The sequence below is a fragment of the Ranitomeya variabilis genome, chromosome 8, assembly GCF_051348905.1.
Source record: "Ranitomeya variabilis isolate aRanVar5 chromosome 8, aRanVar5.hap1, whole genome shotgun sequence".
In the NCBI taxonomy this organism is placed as follows: Eukaryota; Metazoa; Chordata; class Amphibia; order Anura; family Dendrobatidae; genus Ranitomeya; species Ranitomeya variabilis.
In genome coordinates this window covers 139766786-139793696 of record NC_135239.1, presented here as the reverse complement: position 1 = coordinate 139793696, position 26911 = coordinate 139766786, and the positions used below count along the sequence as shown (strand labels likewise).

At 44.4% G+C, this 26911-nt stretch overlaps 1 protein-coding gene across 1 annotated transcript in view; it reads left to right on the top strand.

Moving 5' to 3' along the window:
* The window catches only part of LOC143788781 (uncharacterized), a 417721-nt gene that overhangs the window by 110929 nt on the left and 279881 nt on the right, over positions 1-26911 (top strand). The window contains exon 3 of the mRNA XM_077278662.1: positions 20714-21360. The gene's annotated coding sequence lies outside the window, so the exon portion shown is untranslated. The remainder of the gene's footprint in view (positions 1-20713; positions 21361-26911) is intronic.

The window sequence follows — 26911 nt, the reverse complement described above, 5'->3', positions numbered from 1 at the left end:
ACATTGACAGCTGGCACTGGCTGAAGCCCAGAGCCAGGTTAAATAGCAGAGCCAGGAGAGACGATCAGTGGAAGCAGCTGCTAATGCTAAACCCAAGGAGCAGCAGTTCCAGTCAAAACCACCAGAGGGAGCCCAAGGGCAGAATTCACAAAAGTGCCATTCACAACCACCAGAGGGAGCCCAAGAACGGAATTCACAACAGGTAGCAGAAGAATCTCTGAATGCGGCAAGCTTAAAAGAGATGGTCAGAGCGGAAGTGAGGGAATCCCTAAGGTCCCTATCCCAAGCGGGAAGTTCAAAATACAAGGCCCCTTTGAACTCTGATTCTTCAGAAGGAGAAAGAGAAGAAGGTTCCTATGATTCTGTTCCCTCATCCTCTTCATCAGAAGAAGACTCTGGACAATTCTGTCTGCCTCTGGACCAGGTAGACAAACTAGTAAAATCAGTCAGAGGAACGATGGGCATAGAAGAGCCTAAAACGCAACCTTCCAAACAAGACATGATGTTCAGCAGGTTAGATCAAACAAAGCGTAGGTCTTTTCCGTTGAACGACAAAATTCAGGAACTAATTCTTCGGGAGTGGAAAAAACCTGAAAAGAAAGGTTCTTTACCACCAGAGCTGAAGCGCAGATACCCCTTTGACGATCCAGCAGTCGACACCTGGGACAAGGCCCCTAAATTAGATGCTGCACTGGCAAAAGCATCAAAGAAAGCCTCACTGCCATTTGAGGATATGGGGACCCTTAAGGATCCCCTTGATAGGAAGGCAAACACCTTTCTTAAGGGTACCTGGGAAATGGCAGCCGGTTCTCTAAGACCGGCAGTAGCTGCAACTTATACGGCTAGATCCTTAATGGTCTGCCTAGATCAGTTCGAGTCCCAGCTTAAAGAGGGCGCTTCCAGAGATATAATTATGAATGCTCTACCAGTGATTCAAGAGGTCGCTGCCTTCCTGTCGGACGCTTCAGTCGATAAAGTTAAAATGGCAGCCAGGGCAGCGGGACTCTCCAACCCGGCTCGTAGAGCCTAATGGTTGAAGTGCTGGTCAGGAGACATTCAATAAAGATCAAAACTCTGTGCTATCCCATGCAAAGGGGAGTATCTCTTCGGTCCAACCTTGGATGAGTTGCTGGAGAAAGCAGGGGATGACAAGAAAAAATTCCCTAATTTATCATCCGCGTCCTACCGTCGTCCTTTCAACAGAAAGAGATTTGGTCGGGGAAGGGAGCGCGTATCATCACGCTCTAGAGACAATTTTAGATGGGAGGATAAACGCAGAAGAGGTACGAGTTTTATGTTCCGCCGTTCCTCAAGAGAACTTAAGAAACCTGACCAATGACTAGAAATCCCTGTGGGGGGAGATTGTCGGCTTTCTTTTCAGCATGGTCAGAGATCACGAATAGTGATTGGGTGCGGGGCATAATATCGGATGGACTGAAACTTGAGTTTAGTCACCTGCCACGAGATAAATTTAAATTAACTCCCTTGCGTTCTTTCCCCCTTGAACAAACTGCATTGGAAGCGGAGGTTGTGAACTTATGCCTTAAAAAAGTCCTGATTGAGGTTCCGGAATCGGAGAGAGGTAGAGGGTTCTACTCTCATCTATTTCTTATTCAAAAACCAGACAAATCGTTTAGAACCATTATAAACCTTAAGTCCCTTAATGAGTTTCTAGTTAATAAAACCTTCAAGATGGAATCAATCAGTTCAACAATAAAGATACTGTTTAAACACTGTTTCATGGTAGTTGTAGATTTAAAAGATGCATATTATCATGTACCTATCCATGAAGACTTCCAAAGATTCCTAAGGGTAGCGGTTCTTATGGGAGGAATAGTTCACCATTTTCAGTTTAGGGTTTTTCCCTTCGGTCTATCAGCAGCGCCTAGGGTGTTTACAAAGATAGTTGCTGAGGTCATGGCGCACTTACGAGAATCCAATATTCTTGTTATCCCCTATCTAAACGATTTCCTTATAGTGGGGAATTCAGCAGACCATTGCCTATCACAAGTAGGAACGGCTATGACCAGACTAGAACACTTAGGCTGGATAATAAATTATGAGAAATCCCGGTTACAGACCCTAAAAATTCAGAGATTCCTAGGTCTACTGTTAGATTCGGAGGCCCAGCAATGTCGTCTTCGCCAGATAAGTTATTACATATTCAACAACAGGTGTTAAAGGCGATTGATAGACCCTCCATGACCCTTAGACTGGCTATGTCCCTGTTAGGATCCCTGACTTCTTGTATTCCAGCTGTCCGTTGGGCTCAATTTCACACCAGACCCTTACAGTCAGAGGTACTGGTTAATGACAGGGCCTAAGGGTACTTGCAGGGTCAGGTAATATTGAGTCCGTTAACCCTTACATCTCTTAGATGGTGGCTAAATGAAGACAACTTATCTGCAGGTGTTCCCTGGGTGACACACGTGACTCGTGTAATAACCACAGACGCTAGCCCCTCGGGGTGGGGGGCCCATATGGGTGACATTGTGGTTCAGGGGCAATGGGACTCCCAAGCGTCAGTTTCCTCCAATCAGAGGGAGTTAATGGCAATTGAACTTTCAGTTAAAAAACTCCTCGTATATCTACATCTATATCACCATGTCAAGATCCTGTCGGACAACCAGGTGGCGGTGGCTTATGTAAATCACCAAGGTGGAACGCATTCCGAGTTTCTGATGCAAGTGGTGGATCGCCTATTCCAAACAGCAGAAAAACATTTTCAATCTTTAACTGCACTTCATATCAGAGGAAAGGAAAACGTAAAGGCAGACTTTCTGAGCCGCATAATCTTAAGACAAGGGAAATGGTCTCTGAACAGAGACATCTTCAATCACATTGTCCGCAAATGGGGTCAACCAGAGGTGGACCTCTTTGCCACCAGAGACAACAGAAAATCAAACAAATTCTGTTCCCTAAATCCCAGGGAGAATCCTCTGGCAGTGGACGCCTTCCTGATAAAATGGGATTTTCTTTTGGCTTACGCATTCCCACCATTGTCCCTGTTGCCTCTAGTGGTCAGAAAGATCAGGGAGGATCAGGCAAGAGTCATACTGATTTCCCCGTTCTGGGCCAGGAGGGCCTGGTTCGCTTGGCTCAGGACTATGTCGGTTGACGACCCCTGGGTGCTTCCAGACATTCTGGACTTACTCTACCAGAGTCCGATCAGCCATCCACAAGTGAAGGGACTCCATTTAACGGCATGGAGTTTGAGAGGTCATTGCTAAAGGACAGAGGCTTCTCCCCAAATTTAGTAGATACCCTTCTGAAGAGTAGAAAACAAATAACAACAAAGATCTACTCTAGAACCTGGAAAAAGTTCCTGGCCTCTTCAGATTATAATATTGATGAAGGGGTGCCGATAACTCAGATCTTAGAATTTCTGCAGAAGGGTTTGGAGTTAAATCTTTTCACAAGTACGCTAAAAGTACAAGTCTCAGCCCTGGGGGCCCTGTTTTCTTGTAACATTGCCAATAACTATTGGGTTTCTAGGTTTATTAAGGCAGCTGGTAGAGCTAGGCCCATACACAAGAATAGGTCGGTACCATGGGATCTCAACCTAGTCCTTTCAGCCTTGACTAAAGGCCCCGTCTCACATAGCGAGATCGCTAGCGAGATCGCTGCTGAGTCACAAGTTTTGTGACGCAACAGCGACCTCAGTAGCGATCTCGCTATGTTTGACACGTACCAGCGACCCGGCCCCTGCTGTGAGATCGCTGGTCGTGTCGGAATGGCCTGGACCTTTTTTTGGTCGTTGAGGTCCCGCTGACATCGCTGAATCGGTGTGTGTGACACGGATTCAGCGATGTCTTCACTGGTAACCAGGGTAAACATCAGGTTACTAAGCGCAGGGCCGCGCTTAGTAACCCGATGTTTACCCTGGTTACCATCGTAAATGTAAAAAAAAACAAACAGTACATACTCACATTCCGGTGTCCGTCAGGTCCCTTGCCGTCCGCTTCCCGCACTGACTGACTGCCAGCCGTAAAGTGAAAGTACAGCACAGCGGTGACGTCACCGCTCTGCTGTTAGGGCCGACACTCAGTCAGTGCAGGAAGCGGACGCCGGGGGACGCGAAGGTGAGTATGTACTGTTTGTTATTTTACATTTTACACTGGTAACCAGGGTAAACATCGGGATACTAAGCGCGGCCCTGCGCTTAGCAACCCGATGTTTACCCTGGTTACCCGGGGACCTCGGCATCGTTGGTCGCTGGAGAGTGGTCTGTGTGACAGCTCTCCAGCGACCACACAGCGACTAAACAGCGACGCTGCAGCGATCGGCATCGTCTGTATCGCTGCAGCGTCGCTATGTGTGACGGGGCCTTAAGGAACCGTTTGAACCCTTACATTCAGCCTCAATTAAGATGCTATCCCTTAAAACAGCTTTCCTGGTAGCAATAACATCTGCTCGTAGAGTAGGAGACATCCAGGCGCTTTCCAGACTTTCCCCTTATACAGAGCTCTTACAGGATAGAGTAGTCCTCAAGCCGGACCCGGCCTACTTGCCAAAAGTAGCATCACATTTTCACAGATCACAGGAGATAGTTCTACCATCATTTCTCCCTAATCCTTCTAACTCTAAGGAAGAAAGACTCCATACACTAGATGTTAGAAGATGCCTGCTAGAATATATCTCAATCACTAATGCTTGGAAGAGAGATAATGCGTTATTTTTATCCTTCCAAGGAACTAGGAAAGGGCTTAGAGTATCAAAATACACACTAGCATAGTGGATTAGGGAGGCTATCTCTCTGGCTCATACTGCAGGTGGGGGTCCGGCTCCGCAGAATCTGAGGGCGCATTCCACCCGGGCCATGGCATTATCCTGGGCGGAAAGATCTGGAGTGTCAATCGACCAGATATGTAAGGCAGCCACATGGTCACCCCCTTCCACCTTTTTTAAGCACTATCGGTTTGACTTGGGGTTCTCCTCTGATCTCACCTTCGGGTTAAGGGTGCTACACGCTATAGTCCCTCCCTAAGGTAGCTTACATATCTGCAAATCTCTCGTGGTGCTGTCATGGGAGTCCGAATAAAGCATTAAGTTACTTACCGGTATCGGCATTTTTCGGAGGCCCATAATAGCACCCTTAATTCCCTCCCTATTCATGTGGGGGTTGCACTTCCTAATAAAAAAAATATATATATAGTTTTTTCACGTGTGGTAACTAGTTACAATGGAAACGAGATGTTTTGTATATAACTGTATATAATGTATATCTGTGTGCCACTAACCGCGATAGTCCTCTCAGGCTCTGAAATACAACTGATACATGGGAGAGGTGCCGCCCTTTTTGTATCTGTAGGTTTCCTGTTCCTGAAGGGCGGATCCCCTCTCTCATGGTGCTGTCATGGGTCTCCGAAAAATGCCGTTACCGGTAAGTAACTTAATGCTTTCACGCCCGGGCATTATAAACTTTAGTGAAACACTTGGGGGTTCAAAATTCTCACCACATACCTAGATAAGTTCCCAATTAGGTCTAGTTTCCAAAATGGGGTCACTTGTGGGGGATTTCTACTGTTTAGGCGCATCAGGGGCTCTGCAAACGGAACATGACGTCCGCAGACCATTCCATCAAAGTCTGCTTTCCAAAACGTCACTACTTCCCTTCTGAGCCCCTAAGTGTACCCAAACAGTAGTTTTCTCCCACATGTGGGATATGAACATACTCAGGACAAATTGGACAACAACTTTTGGGGTCCAATTTCTCCTGTTACCCTTGGGAAAATAAAAAATTGGGGACTAAACGATCATGTTTGTGGAAAAAATATGATTTTTTATTTTCACGCCTGGGCGTTATAAACTTCTGTGAAGCACTTGGGGGATAAAAGTGCTCACCACACATCTAGATAAGTTCCTTAGGGGGTCTAGTTTACAAAATGGGGTCACTTGTGGGGGGTTTCCACTGTTTAGGCACATCGGGCTCTCCAAACGCGACATGGCGTCCGATCTCAATTCCAGCTAATTTTAGCTTGAAAAAGTCAAACGGCGCTCCTTCCTATCTGAGCCCTGCCATGCGCCCAAACAGTGGTTCCCCCCCACATATGGGGTATCTGCATACTCAGGACAAATTGGACTACAACTTTTGTGGTCCATTTTCTCCTTTTACCCTTGGGAAAATAAAAAAATTGTTGCTGTAAGATCAATTTTGTGACTAAAAAGATAAATGTTCATTTTTTCCTTTCACGTTGCTTCTGCTCCTATGAAACACCTGAAGGGTTAATAAACTTCTTGAATGTGGTTTTGAGTACCTTGTGGGGTGCAGTTTTTAGAATGGTTTTCACTTTTGGGTATTTTGAGCCATATAGACCCCTCAAAGTGACTTCAAATGTGAAGTGGTCCCTAAAAAAAAGGGTTTTGTAAATTTTGTTGTAAAAATGAGAAATCACTGGTTAACTTTTAACCCTTATAACTTCCTAACGAAAAAAATGTTGGTTCCAAAATTGTGCTGATGTAAAGTAGACATGTGGGAAATGTTATTTATTAACTATTTTGTGTGACATATTTCTCTAAGTGCATAAAAATTCAAAGTTTGAAAATTGCAAAATTTTCAAAAATTTTGCCAAATTTCCATTTTTTTACACAAATAAACGCAAGTAATATTGAAGAAATTTTACCACTACTATGAAGTACAATATGTCACGAGAAAACAGTGTCAGAATCAGCAGGATCCGTTGAAGCGTTCCAGAGTTATAACCTCATAAAAGGACAGTGGTCAGAATTGTAAAAATTGGCCCGGTCATTAACGTGCAAACAACCCTCGGGGGTAAAGGCGTTAAAATATAACTTTATTTTATAACCAATAATTAAATCATGACAAACATTGTCATTCTTTTTTCAATATGAAAACATAATAAACTTTTGCCCAAAGAAGTAAATTTTTGGACCACATAACAAAACATTTGCGAGGCGTCAACAAAGTTTACTGAATCATGTTTATTAAAAATGTTTCAGGTTACACAGATAAACACAACAATTCCGCAAACAGAGCAGAGTAGATTATTAATACAATAAGAAAACAGACATACCAACGCAAGGGAGGGGGGGGAAAGGGAGTAGGTACACATAGGTATACAACTGTAGATTATTTAGATCAAAGGTCTAAACATAAACTAACCTACTGAAATACAGGTTCCTGAAAGTCAAAGCGACATATAAACTAGACAGCTAGGCACAGTGCAAGATTTTCACGTGCCGGGAGTATCAGATCCCGGATCACAGTAGGACAAGCGTCTTCACGCTGGGATAAAGGAAAACCGGCTATCAAGCCACGGCTCCCAGATCTGAGACTTTTTTGTTTTTGATGACGCAGATAACACCAGTGCCCGTTCGTATTGGCAATGAAGGTTCATCCTATCAATCACAGATTGTATGGTCGGTGCGCTAGTCACTCTCCATTTGGAAGCCACTGCCAGTCTAGCGGCTATAAACAAATGTGAGAACACACCTCTCAGCCCATGTGGGATCTCATCCAAACCAATATGCAATAAAACCATACTAGGTCGCAGGGCCACCCGAATCCCAGTCACCTCCGCTATCACGTCCTCTAAACTAACCCAAAGATTTTGTAATTTCGGACATGACCACCACATATGGCTAAGTGTCCCCAACATACCGCAGCCTCTCCAGCACAATGGGGAGCATTGAGGGCCAAAATGGGCAACTTTAACTGGGTAATAGTACCAGCGTAAGTGGACTTTTTTTAATTGTTCCAGATGGTTTACACATGAGGATACTCTCCGAACCTCTAACACCGCTTCCCGCCACCCATCAGGCGCTAGGGTGACCTGCAAGTCATCCTCCCACTGGCTCATGAATTGCAACTTAACCTCTGGGTCAGGATCATTCAGGGCTCTATACAAAATAGATACATTGCGAGTACTAGGACCAGGCACCAAGAAAAGACCATTTACTGTACGAACTAGGTTGGTATTAAAAAAGGGCGTCAGTTGAGTAGTGTGCATAAGATGTCTTAATTGTAAAAACTGATAAAATCTATGCCGAATATCAGGGTGTTTCGCAACTAGGCGATCAAACGGTTTAATCATTGTGTCATCAAGCAGCTGATGAAGTGATTTTACACCAGCTAGTACCCATGGCTGTAAATCTATATATGGAATATGTAATTCTAGCGCCTTCAGTGACACTTCAGTTAACGGAATTTTAATGAGAGACGGGACCGTCTGTCTCCAAAAATGCAGTGCAGTAGACATGGTCGGTAGGGGGAGACTACCTGTCCGCGGACCCAAAGCTTCAACCTCCAGCATGAATCGGGTGGAGCCTCTAGTTGCATAGAAATTTTCAATTTGCAACCATCTATGATCCTTATCAAGCTGCCACCAGTCCCGCAACCCTGCCACCACCGAGGCCTTATAGTACGCCATCAAATTTGGTAATCCCATTCTCCCCAACTCATAAGGGTAGTACATACGTGATTTAGCCACTCTAGGAGTTTTGTGGGCCCATATGTATCTATTTGTTAAGCGTTGAAAGTTTGTTATAATTTTGCTTGGAACCCTCAAAGGGAGACATCTAAAATAATATAATATCTTGGGGAGAATTTTCATTTTGAAAATGTTGATTCTGGCCACCCAGGATGTCATAAACATATGCAAGGTGTCTAACTCAGACTTAATCTCTCTGAATAGAGCAGAATAATTCACCTCTATAATATGTTGAGAACATGTAAGCTTTATACCAAGGAAAGGGATACCCTGATCAGTCCAACGAAAGGGAAACTTATTCTCTAATTCAGTTCTGATGACCAAAGGGACCTCGACAGGGAATACCAAAGATTTGGATGCGTTCAGTTTGTAATAGGATACTGACGCAAAATCCTCTAGTTCAGCCATGACTGCCGAGAACGACCGCTCCAGATCCACACAAGTTATGATAACGTCATCCGCGTATAGACCAATCTTATGAGCAGCCGGGCCCACCATCAGGCCTGAAATATCCGAGTTAAAACGGATTTTCTCCGCCAATGGCTCCATGCATAATGCAAATATAATGGGGGATAATGGACATCCCTGCCGCGTCCCATTGGTGATCAGAAAGGGGGCAGATACTACTCCAGAGGCGAGAACTCTGGCAGATGGAGTGGAATATATGGCCGAGATCGCCGATAGGATGGGGCCCTCCAAACCGAACTTCCGAAGAACACTTCCCAAATATCCCCAATGTACCCTATCAAAAGCCTTCTCAGCATCCAAAGACAGAAAGGCACTGGGAAGGCCCGACAGTTCCGCCACCCTGATGAGATTCAACATTCGGCGGGTACCATCCTTAGTTTCCCGGCCAGCCACAAAACCGACCTGGTCAGGAGAGACAAGAGAGGGGATTATCAAATGAAGGCGGGAGGCTAACAATTTGGTATATATCTTTAAATCACAATTCAATAAAGCAATGGGCCTAAAATTTCCAGGACTATCAGGGGTCTTACCTGGCTTAGGGAGAGTGGTAATAATAGCTTCCAGATTGGAGGCAGCAACTTTGCCTGATTCCCTCCAACTAGAAAACAACCTCAATAGATATGGGGCCAGAAGATCCTGAAAAGTGCGATAATATTCATTTGATAGTCCATCCGGACCAGGTGCGGTGTGCAGCTTACTACTTTTAATGGTTTTTTTAATCTCCTCCTCTGTAAATGGGGCATTTAACAAGATTAATTGTTCTTGGGATACGCATGGTAAATTAACTGACTGTAGATATGAGTCGATTGATACCTGGGTGGGTTGACGGGTCTGCTGGTCAGAATGTAAGTTATATAAATGGGAGTAATACTTTGCAAATGTCTCTGCGATTTCAATCGGATTCCTAACCAAACACCCATTCTGCCCTAGCAAACCATCTAATCTGGATTTAGCCTCTCGCTTGCGTACCCTATGGGCCAGTATAGCTCCCGCCCTATCTCCAGTGGCATAAAAATGAGTTTTAAATTTACGTAAATTATGGGCATAGGTAGAAAGCAAATTCTCCCGCAATTTAAAGCGAACCCCGTATATCTCATCCGATACCGCCTGAGAGGGTGAGGTTTTATTCAGTGATTCCAATTGATCAAGTCTAGTTAAGAGGTCATCCCGTAACCCTCTATTGCGCTTCAGTATGGAGGCTTGTTGTATGAGATATCCCCGAATAACCACTTTATGTGCAGCCCATAGCGTTTCATCTGAAACTTCCCCATTATTGTTAATGTGGAAATAGTGGGTCAGCTCATTAGAAATACCACACGTCACCCTCTCATTTACTAAGAGAGAAGGGTTCAGGCGCCATCTAAAGGCAGGATTCACATGATGTTTTAATGCTAACTGTAACACAATGGGAGCATGGTCAGACCAGGTAATTAGTCCTATGTTGGAGGAGATGCATCTTGAAAGAACCGTAGTATCTACCAAAATATGGTCTATCCGAGAGTATGTACGGTGTCGGAAAGAATAGAAGGTATAATCTTTTTCACTCGCATGGGAGTACCTCCAGAAATCATGTAGATGATATTCTTTGGTTAAGCCTTTCAACTCTCCCCTAGGCCGAACGCCACCTCGTGAGCAGTCTAAATCTCTATCCATGGGGAGATTAAAGTCTCCGCAATATAACTTTTCACCCTGTGCCAAACCATCCACTCTTTGTAATACCTTGCGGATAAATGACTGTTGCGAATTATTTGGGGCATATAGGACTGTGATGGTGTGCAACTCGCCATTCAATGTGCATATGAGGATCAGAAATCTGCCCGCAGGATCCTCCACCCTCCGAATATATTTAAAGGCTAAAGTATTTTTAAAGATGATGCACACCCCAGCTTTTTTAGTGTTATTATTAGCTAAATAGATATTAGAGAATTGTGGGTGACAAAGCCTAAAATTATCAGCTTCAATCAGATGTGTCTCCTGCAGGCAGATGATCTCCGCACCTGATTTTTTCACTTCTTTCCATAGGATGGACCTCTTACAGGGGGAGTTCAACCCCCTAACATTCAGAGACAAAATGGTAACACTCATAATTGAACATTCTAAACCTTGCTATCACACATACATCTTCATGAACCCACATCACTTGCATCAGTGTACCTGTGTTAGCCACATAAAAGATCACAGGAACCACATTAAAAAGACCCATCTCGGAGGTGTACCTAAAAAAAGAAAGACAAGGGAAACAAAACACAAAGAAAACTAGAAGAACTTCTAAACACAAAGTCATGTAGCCACTAGGCCAAAGGCCAGGCTGGTCAGGCGATAAACACCTAAAAGGTCAGTCCTAGACCGTAGGTGGATGCCAGCTCAGGGCAATTCCAAGAGTCACTCCCAAACAGGTAAAAATAACCAGGAGTTATCTTGGACGGGGTGCTGGAGCAGAGAAAAAAAGGTGGAGAGAAAAAAAAAAAACAACAAAAATAGAGAAACAGAATATAAGATCCGCAGCACCCTCACAGCATAGTCCTGCATGCGGACAGCAACTCATTCTCCTCTTCAAGTTTGAAACCAGTCCTGAGCAATTTTCTTTCCTGTCGGATTCTGACGGGGAGTGAAGGAAATCTTCCATTCAGTTAGCATGATCTCAGCCTGCTTGGGAGATTGGCAGACTACACTACGACCTTCATAGGAAATTATCAGCTTGACAGGGTTGAATCCCCATTTGAATCGGATATGAACATCACGTAGTGCTTTACAGACATGAGCAAATTCTCGCCTCCTTGCCAGTGTGGGCGCTGATAAGTCAGAGAACACTTGTAAGCCATGGTATTCAGCAGGGAGCTCAGGGGTTTTCCTCATCTTCTGCATGAAGGCGTCTTTGGTAGAATAGAAATGTACGCGCGCCAAAGTGTCTCTGGGCAAGGCTGGGTTCACATGCCGTGGCTTAGGGAGTCTATGTATCCTATCAATTAGGAAATCCCTGGGGAGCAAGGAAGGGAGCACAGATTGCATGAACTTAATTAAAAAGTCAGCTAGATCTTTGTCTGGAATGTCCTCTGGTATACCCCTGACACGTACATTATTTCTCCGTGATCTATCTTCCAAGTCATGCATCTTATCTTGTACCATATCCATATCCTCCCTCAAAGCTTTGTTTTCATCCACTAGAGCATTTATAGCTGTGGCATATTCGGCCATCTTGCTCTCAACATGTGCAGTCCTCTCCCCCAAGGATGAGACTTCCCCCCTAATCTCTTGCAACATAGACTGCATGTCTTCCTTTAGAGAAGCACGGATGGAGGCTAAAAATTCCTTCATGTCTCCTTTAGTAATAGGAAACAAGTTGCTGAGAGTCTCAGATGTCTCCCTCCCTCCAGAGCCACCAGATGAGTGGGAGGAAGCCGAGGGGGAAGCTGCTGCCATTTTACCTGCCGCATGTGCAGACTGTCTTCTGGGGAAGAAATCTGGGAGCCTCGGTGGGGAACTGCGTTTCTGCGATCTCCCTCGGGTCATCATGTGCCCAAGATCTTCCAGGAGCCGTTACAGTGCACAGAGAGGAGAAGAGATAATAAAAAGTGCTGATATTAGCCGATTTAAGTCCGGAGAAGCAGGAGCCTGTGAGTTATGCTGCTTCTCTAGTCTGCATGCAGGCCACGCCCCCGCGTCAACAAAGTTGATTGGTCTCTTGGTAGTGAAGTGGGCCTTTTGGTGGCAACATCCAACTCGGCGTGGCAGACCTGAAATATTTTCTACCAAAATTGCTCATTAATATAAGTAATGATAGTCCGGGCAATACCCATAGAATGTTGGAGGATCAGTAGGGAAAGTAGCAGTCGGTGAGGGTCCCAGCCTTTGGGTGATTCCTGACTCCGAATGATGAGAATAACTGCTGGCTGGTCTGCTTTATGGGTAGTCAGCTTCTCTTTGTTTTGGTTCTCGTTTTTGGGGTTTTGGTCTTGGACGGAAAAGTAAAAAAAAACATCAATATGTCTTCATACGGCAAAATTGGAGCAGGGTCTTCCAAAGCTGTCAGTGACATCTGCACCATACTCATAAAAATTGACTTCCTATCCGGTGTCAGGGAGCAAGCCTTCCTTGCAATAGTCAAGGAAAAAAATATTGAAATGATCCTCTATAGTTGATTTTTTTTATCAAATCCAGAGTATCATTAATGATTTTTTTACTGTTTTATCATAATTTTTTTTTTGCTCGGCTCCCCTGCCACCGGATAGGCAGCTTTTTCTCTCCTCTCTGTTACAACAGCTTCTGCAGAACCAGATGCTCCAACAGCTACTGAAGCAGATGTGCCTGCAGCAGCTGCTGAAGATGTGGCACCAGCAGAAGCTGTTGCAACAGATGGAGAACAGGTGCCACCAGCTCCAGAGGTTTTTCCTGCTCCATCTTCAGATTCCTCATCAGCAGGAGGCTCAGGAGGAGAAATGTTCCCTTCAGCCCTGTGTGATAAAAAGAAAAAAATTATTAATTATTGCGGTATTTTTCCCATGCTGCGTAGGAGCAACGCTTTGGACGCAGCAAAAAGGCCGCTCCGCCCAAAGCGTTGCCCCCTTTTTTGTTCGCGTGGTGATAACGCATGTTTTCATTGAACACATGCAGAATCACCGCATGCTATCAATACACTGTGCTAGTTATCTTGCGGAGTCAGAGCGCCAACGCAAGATAAATAGACATGGTGTGGTGTCGTATGTCTGACACCTCCATCTTTGTACGCATAAAGGAGATGGGATTTCAGAAAATCTCCACTATGCTGTTACATCTGGATGCTGTGAATTGAATGCTGCGGCTGTACGCAGCGCTCAGTACACAGCCAATTGTGCTACGCCACGTGGAAAAATAGAGGCTACATATATCGTTAATTACAGATTTGTCAATTTAAAAAAAAAAAATTACCTCCGCAATGTCCTGCTTGTGATAAGAAACTGCAATTACTCATAAAATGGAAAAATTTTCCTACTGGGAGAGGAGCCACTTTTATCCCAGCTGTTTACAAATTTAGTGAAGCGGTCCCTCACCGACCGCCACCTCTGTTTAATATCTTTCTCTAAAAAAAAAATATTATCAATCTTAGTCCATTTTGTAGAAAGTATAATATTAATTGTTAAATAACATAATTACCAATTTGCAACTGCCTTGCATTTGTACATGAATCCCAATCGGGATATAGCTCCCTAAATATTTTTGTCCAACAAATTTTGCGGAAATATTTGTCCTTATACGACTCATCTGCGGCGTCCCATATTGCTGGAAAATCACGAACCTACAATGTATACAATAATGTCATTAGATACTATATCCAACACCCAAATAATCTAAAAAAATATAATAAATTTGGTATGTATTTAGACATAACCCCTACCAGGGTGGATTGATTTAAATCACGCCGATTTAAATCATGATTTAAATCACGATTTAAATCAAAAGATTTTTTTCTATTTAAATCGGATCGATTTAAATCATGATTTTAATCATGATTTAAATCACTGATTTAAATCAAAAGGTTTTTTTTAATATAAATCACGATTAAAATGAGAAGTGAGAGCAGTGCGCATGTGCGCCCATAGTTACACGGACGAAACTAGGGGCAACGATCTAACGCCAGGGTGAGGGGGGGACCCCAAAGTAAGTAAAAATCTTTTTTGTTTTACTATATGGCAATAGGTAGGTGTTTAAAAGCAGCATGTCTTAATTGTATAAACTATTAATAGCCTCCACATTTTGTTCATACTGCCCCTTTAATTCCACACTTCTAGCTTGGTTTCACTTTTGGTTTAGTTTCTTTTTCCATTCAGTTGACATGCCCAAACTTGTTGGATAGTCAGCATCCTACAGAAACCTCTGGAAGAGCATGGCATTGTGAATGTTACACATATACAGCCTTTATTCTACTGAGTTAAACAACTCAGCTTTATCTCATGATGGAAGAACCTTTGGATGGTAAAATATTTTCCTCAAAAAGCAGTTTATTGAAAAAAATCCGATTTAAATCAAAAAAATCCGATTTAAATCAAAAAAATCCGATTTTTTTGATTTTTTTAAAAAAACATTGATTTTTATCCACCCTGACCCCTACCCTAACCCCAGGCCTAACAATAAGCCAAACACCAAAAAAGAAAAATAGCCAAATCCAAATTCAAAAATAGCCTAATCCAAAACATAACACCAGGCCTAACCAGAACCCTAACCCCAACACACCCCTAACCCTAATCTCAACCCTAACTCTAATCCCTAACCCTAATCCCAATCCTAATCTCAACCCTAACCCCAACGCAACCCTAATGGCAACCCTAACCCTAATCCCAACCGTAATCTCAACCCTAACCCTAATCACAATCCTAGCCCTAATCCCAAACCTAGCCCCAACCATAATCCTAATTTGAAACAGGATTTTTTTTTTTTAAATAATCTTTATTATTTTGACATAATTATTGGGGTGACACAAGGGTTTTTGTTATTCATTTAATTTGTTTGTTTTTAATACCTTCTTTTTGGTGTAAACACAAGGGGATGCGTGGAATTTTCTGCGCCAGAGTGGGAAAGCCGAAGGCCGGGGGCCAATATTTGTTGCCTAGGAAGAGGGCAATACCCAAGGCCCCTTCCCAGGCCATGATTATCAGCCCGCAGCTGTCTGCATAGCCTTTATTGGCTATAATAATAGCGGGACCCCCCCAAAAAATGACGTGGGGTCCCCCTATATTTTATAGCCAGAAAGGCTATGCAGACAGTTGCAGGCTGATATTAATAGCCTAGGAAGGGGCCATGGATATTGCCCCCCCGCTACAAATACCGCCCCGGAAAAGGAGCATCTTACAGATGCGCCAAATCCAGCACTTAGCCTCTTTCTTCCCACTGCCCTGTAGCATTGACATATGGGGTAATAAGGGTGTGGTGTAGTGACCAATGTTACAGCCAGGGGGTGCTGTGTGTGCGCTGCAAGATGCACTTGGAAGCATAATTCTGATGAGACAAAGTCCGGCAGTGTTGTGAATGGCCGATATGTGTCGCAGAGGGAGTCTGCGTGGTAAGTCTGATGCAATGTTGTTGTTGTTCTGGGACCTGTAGTCCCTCTAGAGTCTGTATAGTTGTAAGGGAGACTTACTAGGCTAGTTGTGTGAGATGGGCGGGACAAACTAGCCACACATCCACACTCCCACCTGTGGGAGTGGTTAGTACTATATAATGTGACTGAGGGATGGCCAAATGGTCTTGGAGTGTGGACCTGAATGGTCTATGCCGGAAGGTCCTGGAAGCCTGTGTTGGAAGTCCTGGAGAATAGGATTCCTGAAGAGCACATGGCAGGGCTCTGGACCTAGCACATGCCAGTGTGTGGGACGGATGGAGATCTGTGTTGTACTAACCGGGGTCAAAGTGAGAAACGTCTGAAGGATACCTCTGTGGAGGAGAGGTATCCGAGAAACCTGTGCGGCACCAACAGGTAACGGAAAGGGATCCGTGTTATGCTAACCGGGGTTAGAAGAGAGAGACATTGTGTATGGGGCACCTCTGAGGCCAAGAGGTGTCCAGGAACCCGTGAAGGTTGCCAACGGGTAACGGTCTGAAAACCGTGTGTAATGCTGACTGGGGTCAGAGACGAACTGTGGTGAAGTTGAATACGTCCAGATGGTGTTCAAACTGTTACTAAGTTCCTGTGGATGTGGTTTATGTTGTGAGAAATAAACCTAAAAGACTCTGTTTTGATAGAAAACCGTGCCTGAGTGCATTAATCCCATGCCAAGCGAGTGTCCCCCAGGACACGTACTAGGCGCTATGCTACAAGGGGTTAAAGTCACCTTGCTATTGTAAGGTGACATTAAGCCCGGTTAATAAGGGAGAGGTGTCAATAAGACGCCTATCCATTATTAATCCAATAGTATTAATAAAGAGTAAATTAAACACACAGACAGTGGAAAAAGTATTTTAATGAAATCATGACAGTGTTTTCGACCATAATTTATTGCACGCTCACTCCAAGCGAAGCCCTCGTTCTCCTGGAAAAAATGTACAAATAAAAAAACAAATTTATACTCCCTGATCCGATGTAGTACATAACGAGTGTCCCACGACGATCTGCCATGGAGAACAGTCACATCAGGAGATGTGTCTGCTCTCCACGGTTCCAGCAACACACTGACCGGAGCTACGGCTCCTGCAGTGTGTAACTGCGCATGCGCGAGAGTTTACCGGAGTTAATTGACTCCGGTACTCTCGCTTTATGGCACAGCTGCGTGGGAAAATTCTCACGCAGCTCTAGTGTCGTAAAATGACAGCACGGAGCTGCAAAACTCTGGGAAACTCCACGATACACTGCCAGGAGCATAGCTCCTGGCAGTGTATCGCCGGAGGACAGAACAGATCGGCGTGGGACACTCTTTATGGGATTTCTGCGGACCAGGTAATATATTATTGGTTTGGTTTTTTTTATTTTTTCCTAGGGGACTAAGGGCTTCAAGGAGGTGTATGTGGTTTATGGTGAGTATGCACTCCATGTTGTATGTACTGTCTGTCATGTATGTTACATGTATGTGTTTTGTGTTTTACTCACAATTATACTCAGTCACCGGACACAGGGACTACTCTCCCATCCTAATAGCCGGATGGGAGCATTAGTCCCATACAGCGACTGAGTACAATTATGTTGCACTATCGTCGCATGGGGACAGACAGACGCACGCACACATACAGACAGACACACACATACATACCAGGTCAATAAGACACCCGACATCAATCCCCATGCGACGATACGATTCAATGCTGGTTAGAAGATGGTGACTTCCTACTTCCACTACACACTTCGCCCACACACTTCCTCCCGCCTAACATCACTTTCCTCTGCAGCATTTTTGACACCCTAATCTGCAGCAAAACCGCAGATATTTTTGCTATCTGCGGTTTTGCTGTGGGTTTGACTGACACAATGGAAGTCAATGGGTGCAGAAACACTGCAGATCCGCAAAAAGAATTTCCACGCGTCAAAAACGCTGCGGATCCGCAGGCAAATCCACATCGTGTGCACATAGCCAAAAAATGGTTTTGTAAATGTTGTTGTAAAAATGAGATCGCTGGTCAACTTTCAATCCTTAGGACGTCCTAACGAAAAAAATGATGTTTCAAAAATTGTGCTGATGTAAAGTAGACATGTGGGAAATGTGATTTATTAACTATTTTGTGTGACATGGCTCTGATTTAAGGGCATAAAAATTAAAAGTTAGAAATTTTCAACATTTCGCCATATTTCCTGCTTTTTCACAAATAAATGTAAGTCATATCAAAGAAATGTTACCACTATAATGAAGTACAATATGTTACAAAAAACAGTCTCCGACTTAGAGGAATCCATTGAAGTGTTCCATAGTTATAACCTCATAAAGAGACAGTGGTCAGAATTGAAAAAATGGCCTGGTCAGGAAGGTGAAAACAGGCTTTGAGGTGAAGGGGTTAATATAATAATAATCTTTATATAGCGCCAACATATTCCGCAGCGCTTTACAGTTTAACAGTTTCATACACAACAGTCATAAGTAACAACGTTAAGAGTAATACAATGAAGCAAAATAAGACGACCCTGCTCGCGAGAGCTTACAATCTACAATGAAGTGGGGGAGACAGTACATGTGCATATTTACAACTAGATGGTGGCCCGATTCTAACGCATCAAGTATTCAAGAATATGTATGTAGTTTATTTATGAAGATTTAAGAATAATGCAATGAATACACAGGATTTTCAGGGTAAAATATATACATTATCATTAAATTTTATTGCTCATAGAACTTAATACAACTGAACGAAATTATTAAACACTGTGACTGACAGAACTTGTTCAGTAAACGTGACTGAAGTATGTGGCATTGTGACTGACAGAACTTGTTCAGTATACGTGACTGAACTACGTGGCACTGTGACTGACAGAACTTGTCCAATAAACGTGACTGAACTACGTGGCACTGTGACTGACAGAACTTGTTCAGTAAACGTTCAGGACTGCACCTGTCGCTGATTGGTCGCGAGCGGCTGGTGCGACCAATCAGCGACGTGGGATTTCCGTTACAGACAAGCAGACAGAATTAAAAGATTATATAGTTGACTAGATGGTGGCCCGATTCTAACTCATCGGGTATTTTAGAATATGTATGTAGTTTATTTATGAAGATTTCAGAATAATGCAATGAATACACAGGATTCGGCCGGCCGGGCGCGACCAATCAGCCAAGCGTGGTTCAAATCCCGTGCCAATTCGCGGCCGGACTGCGCCTGTCGCTGATTGGTCACGCCCGGCCGGGCGCGACCAATCAGTGAAGCCAGGGCCGGCTGCAGGTTTTTGAGGGCCCCGGGCGAAAGAGTCTCAGTGGGTCCCCCCGTTAACACATACCACGATTCATGATGCACAGATACAGCAGAGAAATATAACACAGCCCATATAGTATATAACACAGCGCACGTAGTATATAACACAGCCCACGTAGCATATAGCACAGCCACGTAGCATATAACACAGCCCACGTAGTATATCACACAGCCCACCTAGCATATAGCACAGCCCACGTAGCATATAACACAGCCACGTAGCATATAACACAGCCACGTAGTATATTGCACAGCCCACGTAGCATATAACACATCCCACGTAGTATATAGCACAGCCACGTAGTATGTAACACAGCTACGTAGTATATAGCACAGCCACGTAGCACATAACACAGCCCACATAGCCTATAACACAGCCACGTAGTATATTGCACAGCCGACGTAGCATATAACACAGCCCACATAGCATATAGCACAGCCACATAGTATATAGCAGAGCCACCTAGTATATAGCACAGCCACGTAGTATATAACAGCCCACATAGCATATAACAGCTCACGTAGTATATAGCACAGCCACGTAGTATATAACACAGCCACGTAGTATATAGCACAGCCCACGTAGTATATAGCACAGTCCACATAGTATATAGCAGTGTGGGCACCATATCCCTGTTAAAAAAAGAATTAAAATAAAAAATAGTTATATACTCACCTTCCGGCGGCTCCCGGATCCAGTCCAGGCCTTTAGCGATGCTCCCGCCAAGTCCGTTCCCAGTGATGCTTTGCGGCAATAACCCGTGATGATGTAGCGGTCTCGCAAGACCGCTACGTCATCTGGGGTCATTACCGCAAAGCATTACTGGGACCAGAGCATCGCAAGGAGCGGGAAAAGCTGCCGGGGACGCCGGAAGGTGAGAATATGACGATTTTTTTTTTTTATTATTATTTTTAACATTTTTGCTGCATAGGCAGCATCAATAGTAAAATGTGAAGTGGTGTTTAAATCCCGCCCCGATATCGCTGATTGGGCGCGACCAATCAGTGACGCGAGATTTCCGTTACAGACAAACAGACGGAAGTGGACCTTAGACAAATATATATATATATATATATATATATATATAATGGTCCAACCATCTTGAGAGAGAGGGGGATAGATAAAGGCTGCATGAGGTAGTCACCAGCCAGTATTTGTGGTGCTGTTGGGGTGCGATGGAGTTTGATGGAGGGTTATTCTCGGATAGATAGTGAATGGGATTCACACACACTTATACATATAGACTTAGCACTTCTGTTTTTTTCTGTTGGCTATATTTAAATATTAGGAGAAGCCTATGGTGACTGCTATTGATGCACTATATAGTTTTTAGATTATGATGATACAAATATATATCCTATTTATTGTCGACTTAAAAATGTAATTCAAATTGTAATTAAAAGTGTAACTAACACTATTTTGAACTTGTAAATAGGATGGCTGCATGGTGTTTTTGGAAGATGAAGATGTCATTTGACGCATGGAGTCATTGAAATGGTTGGAGGGGGGACTTGTCCCCAGCAAGAATCAAAACAAAGTTTATATCCTGACCCTGTTGTACCCCAGTCTCGTTACCGTCTTTTCCAAAACAGTGAAAGACAACTTGTTGAACAATGTGTGCTTACACTTCAGGCCAGTGGCTTCTACTGGGGTCCTCTTCCCACAGCTGAGGCCCATTCCATGCTTGCAAGGGAAACTGTTGGCACATTCCTTGTGCGTGATAGCTCTCAGGGAAATCACCTTTTTAGTGTCAGTATCAAAATGGAATCTGGTCCAGCTAGTGTACGGGTCCTGTTTCTTAAAGGAAGGTTTTGGTTGAGAGAACTCTTTTCAGATTGCCTAGTGAAACTTTTAGAGCAAGCAGTTGAGACCAGCAAGGAAAAGCCCCTGTTTTGCCAGAATGGGATTAAAGTGGTACTGTCAAAGCCTCTACGTATAATGCGACTCCTCAGTCTGCAGCAGCTATGCCGTCGCTGCATTGTGAAACAACATGGAAGAGAGGGATTATCCATGCTTTCTATTCAACCTGTACTCCGTAGCTATATTGAAGAATTTCCTTTCAAGATATGAAGAACCGTAAAGGTGAGGCATTGCTGTGTGAGTACAAGCCATTGTATACAATTAATGCTTTACTGTGTAGAACTGTATTTTTAAATAACGTCTTAAAATTTACATTGAACCTCAATTTTTATGTCATGAAACAGACATGGGACCCAGCTCAGAGAGGCAAAGCAACCTCAAACAGGAGCGAAGTATCCATTTTTTATGCAGCACACTGGAACAATTACCGTATATACTCGAGTATAAGCCGACCCGAGTATAAGCCGACCCCCCTAATTTTGCAACAAAAAACTTGGAAAACTTATTGACAGTTCTTTAAGGCCCCATAGATGCCCCATATAATGCTCCATGCAGTTCTTTAAGGCCCCATAGATGCCCCATATAATGCTCCATGCAGTTATGGCCCCATAGATGCCCCATATAATGCTCCATGCAGTTATGGCCCCATAGATGCCCCATATAATGCTCCATGCAGTTCTTTAAGGCCCCATAGATGCCCCATATAATGCTCCATGCAGTTATGGCCCCATAGATGCCCCATATAATGCTCCATGCAGTTATGGCCCCATAGATGCCCCATATAATGCTCCATGCAGTTCATTATGGCCCCATAGATGCCCCATATAATGCTCCATGCAGTTATGGCCCCATAGATGCCCCATATAATGCTCCATGCAGTTATGGCCCCATAGATGCCCCATATAATGCTCCATGCAGTTCTTTAAGGCCCCATAGATGCCCCATATAATGCTCCATGCAGTTATGGCCCCATAGATGCCCCATATAATGCTCCATGCAGTTATGGCCCCATAGATGCCCCATATAATGCTCCATGCAGTTCATTATGGCCCCATAGATGCCCCATATAATGCTCCATGCAGTTATGGCCCCATAGATGCCCCATATAATGCTCCATGCAGTTATGGCCCCATAGATGCCCCATATAATGCTCCATGCAGTTATGGCCCCATAGATGCTCCATATAATGCTCCATGCAGTTATGGCCCAATAGATGCCCCATATAATGCTCCATGCAGTTATGACATAATAGATGCTCCATATAATGCTCCTTGCAGTTATGGCCCCATATAATGCTCCATGCAGTTATGGCCCCATATAATGCTCCATACAGTTATGGCCCCATATAATGCTCCATGCAGTTATGGCCCCATATAATGCTCCATACAGTTATGGCCCTGTTATGGTTCTCAATGGCAAGAGAACATAGCCCAGCATACATAGGAACTAGCTCTTGGAAGGATGGAAACTTAAACTGACCATGAACTAAACCTGCCGCACAACTAACAGTAGCCGGGTAGCGTAGCCTGCGTTTTATCCCTAGACGCCCAGCGCCGGCCGGAGGACTAACTAATCCTGGCAGAGGAAAATATAGTCCTGGCTCACCTCTAGAGAAATTTCCCCGAAAGGCAGACAGAGGCCCCCACATATATTGGCGGTGATTAAAGATGAAAATGACAAACGTAGTATGAAAATAGGTTTAGCAAAATCGAGGTCCGCTTACTAGATAGCAGGAAGACAGAAAGGGTACTTTCATGGTCAGCTGAAAACCCTATCAATACACCATCCTGAAATTACTTTAAGACTCTAGTATTAACTCATAACATCAGAGTGGCAATTTCAGATCACAAGAGCTTTCCAGACACAGAAACGAAACTGCAGCTGTGAACTGGAACAAAATGCAAAAAAACAAACAAGGACAAAAGTCCGACTTAGCTGGAAGTTGTCTGGTAGCAGGAACATGCACAGAAAGGCTTCTGATTACAATGTTGACCGGCATGGAAGTGACAGAGGAGCAAGGTTAAATAGCGACTCCCACATCCTGATGGGAACAGGTGAACAGAGGGGATGATGCACACAAGTTCAATTCCACCAGTGGCCACCGGGGGAGCCCAAAATCCAATTTCACAACAGTACCCCCCCCTCAAGGAGGGGGCACCGAACCCTCACCAGAACCACCAGGGCGATCAGGATGAGCCCTATGAAAGGCACGGACCAGATCGGAGGCATGAACATCAGAGGCAGTCACCCAAGAATTATCCTCCTGACCGTATCCCTTCCATTTGACCAGATACTGGAGTTTCCGTCTGGAAACACGGGAGTCCAAGATTTTTTCCACAACGTACTCCAACTCGCCCTCAACCAACACCGGAGCAGGAGGCTCAACGGAAGGCACAACCGGTACCTCATACCTGCGCAACAATGACCGATGAAAAACATTATGAATAGAAAAAGATGCAGGGAGGTCCAAACGGAAGGACACAGGGTTAAGAATCTCCAATATCTTGTACGGGCCGATGAACCGAGGCTTAAACTTAGGAGAAGAAACCCTCATAGGGACAAAACGAGAAGACAACCACACCAAGTCCCCGACACAAAGCCGAGGACCAACCCGACGCCGGCGGTTGGCAAAAAGCTGAGTCTTCTCCTGGGACAACTTCAAATTGTCCACCACCTGCCCCCAAATCTGATGCAACCTCTCCACCACAGCATCCACTCCAGGACAATCCGAAGATTCCACCTGACCGGAGGAAAATCGAGGATGAAACCCCGAATTACAGAAAAAAGGAGACACCAAGGTGGCAGAGCTGGCCCGATTATTGAGGGCAAACTCTGCTAAAGGCAAAAAAGCAACCCAATCATCCTGATCTGCAGACACAAAACACCTCAAATATGTCTCCAAAGTCTGATTCGTCCGCTCGGTCTGGCCATTAGTCTGAGGATGGAAAGCAGACGAGAAAGACAAATCTATGCCCATCCTAGCACAGAATGCCCGCCAAAATCTAGACACGAATTGGGTTCCTCTGTCAGAAACGATATTCTCCGGAATACCATGCAAACGAACCACATTTTGAAAAAACAGAGGAACCAACTCGGAAGAAGAAGGCAACTTAGGCAGGGGAACCAAATGGACCATCTTAGAGAAACGGTCACACACCACCCAGATGACAGACATCTTCTGAGAAACAGGAAGATCCGAAATAAAATCCATCGAGATGTGCGTCCAAGGCCTCTTCGGGATAGGCAAGGGCAACAACAATCCACTAGCCCGAGAACAACAAGGCTTGGCCCGAGCACAAACGTCACAAGACTGCACAAAGCCTCGTACATCTCGTGACAGGGAAGGCCACCAGAAGGACCTTGCCACCAAATCCCTGGTACCAAAGATTCCAGGATGACCTGCCAACGCAGAAGAATGAACCTCAGAAATGACTTTACTGGTCCAATCATCAGGAACAAACAGTCTACCAGGTGGGCAACGATCAGGTCTATCCGCCTGAAAATCCTGCAAGGCCCGCCGCAGGTCTGGAGAAACGGCAGACAATATCACTCCATCCTTAAGGATACCTGTAGGTTCAGAATTACCAGGGGAGTCAGGCTCAAAACTCCTAGAAAGGGCATCAGCCTTAACATTCTTAGAACCCGGTAGGTATGACACCACAAAATTAAACCGAGAGAAAAACAACGACCAGCGCGCCTGTCTAGGATTCAGGCGTCTGGCGGACTCAAGATAAATTAAATTTTTGTGGTCGGTCAATACCACCACCTGATGTCTAGCCCCCTCAAGCCAATGACGCCACTCCTCAAAAGCCCACTTCATGGCCAAAAGCTCCCGATTCCCAATATCATAATTCCGCTCGGCGGGCGAAAATTTACGAGAAAAAAAAGCACAAGGTTTCATCACGGAGCAGTCGGAACTTCTTTGCGACAAAACCGCCCCAGCTCCGATTTCAGAAGCGTCGACCTCAACCTGAAAAGGAAGAGCAACATCAGGCTGACGCAACACAGGGGCGGAAGAAAAGCGGCGCTTAAGCTCCCGAAAGGCCTCCACAGCAGCAGGGGACCAATCAGCAACATCAGCACCCTTCTTAGTCAAATCAGTCAATGGTTTAACAACATCAGAAAAACCAGCAATAAATCGACGATAAAAGTTAGCAAAGCCCAAAAATTTCTGAAGACTCTTAAGAGAAGAGGGTTGCGTCCAATCACAAATAGCCCGAACCTTGACAGGATCCATCTCGATGGAAGAGGGGGAAAAAATGTATCCCAAGAAGGAAATCTTTTGAACCCCAAAAACGCACTTAGAACCCTTCACACACAAGGAATTAGACCGCAAAACCTGAAAAACCCTCCTGACCTGCTGGACATGAGAGTCCCAGTCATCCGAAAAAATCAGAATATCATCCAGATACACGATCATAAATTTATCCAAATAATCACGGAAAATGTCATGCATAAAGGACTGAAAGACTGAAGGGGCATTTGAAAGGCCAAAAGGCATCACCAAATACTCAAAGTGGCCCTCGGGCGTATTAAATGCGGTTTTCCACTCATCCCCCTGCTTAATTCGCACCAAATTATACGCCCCACGGAGATCTATCTTAGAGAACCACTTGGCCCCCTTTATGCGAGCAAACAAATCAGTCAGCAGTGGCAACGGATATTGATATTTAACCGTGATTTTATTCAAAAGCCGATAATCAATACACGGCCTCAAAGAGCCATCTTTCTTAGACACAAAGAAAAAACCGGCTCCTAAGGGAGATGACGAAGGACGAATATGTCCCTTTTCCAAGGACTCCTTTATATATTCTCGCATAGCAGCATGTTCAGGCACAGACAGATTAAATAAACGACCCTTAGGGTATTTACTACCCGGAATCAAATCTATGGCACAATCGCACTCCCGGTGCGGAGGTAATGAACCAAGCTTAGGTTCTTCAAAAACGTCACGATAGTCAGACAAGAATTCAGGAATCTCAGAGGGAATAGATGACGAAATGGAAACCAAAGGTACGTCCCCATGCATCCCCTTACATCCCCAGCTTAACACAGACATAGCGTTCCAGTCGAGGACTGGGTTATGAGATTGCAGCCATGGCAATCCAAGCACCAACACATCATGTAGATTATACAGCACAAGAAAGCGAATAATCTCCTGATGATCCGGATTAATTCGCATAGTTACTTGTGTCCAGTATTGTGGTTTATTACTAGCCAATGGGGTGGAGTCAATCCCCTTCAGAGGTATAGGAGTTTCAATAGGCTCTAAATCATACCCACAGCGTTTGGCAAAGGACCAATCCATAAGACTCAAAGCGGCGCCAGAGTCGACATAGGCATCCGCGGTAATAGATGATAAAGAACAAATCAGGGTCACAGATAGAATAAACTTAGACTGAAAAGTGCCAATTGAAACTGACTTATCAAGCTTCTTAGTACGCTTAGAGCATGCTGATATAACATGAGTTGAATCACCACAATAAAAGCACAACCCATTTTTTCGTCTAAAATTCTGCCGTTCGCTTCTGGACAGAATTCTATCACATTGCATATTCTCTGGCGTCTTCTCAGTAGACACCGCCAAATGGTGCACAGGTTTGCGCTCCCGCAGACGTCTATCGATCTGGATAGCCATTGTCATGGACTCATTCAGACCCGCAGGCACAGGGAACCCCACCATAACATCCTTAACGGCATCAGAGAGACCCTCTCTGAAATTCGCCGCCAGGGCGCACTCATTCCACTGAGTAAGCACAGACCATTTACGGAA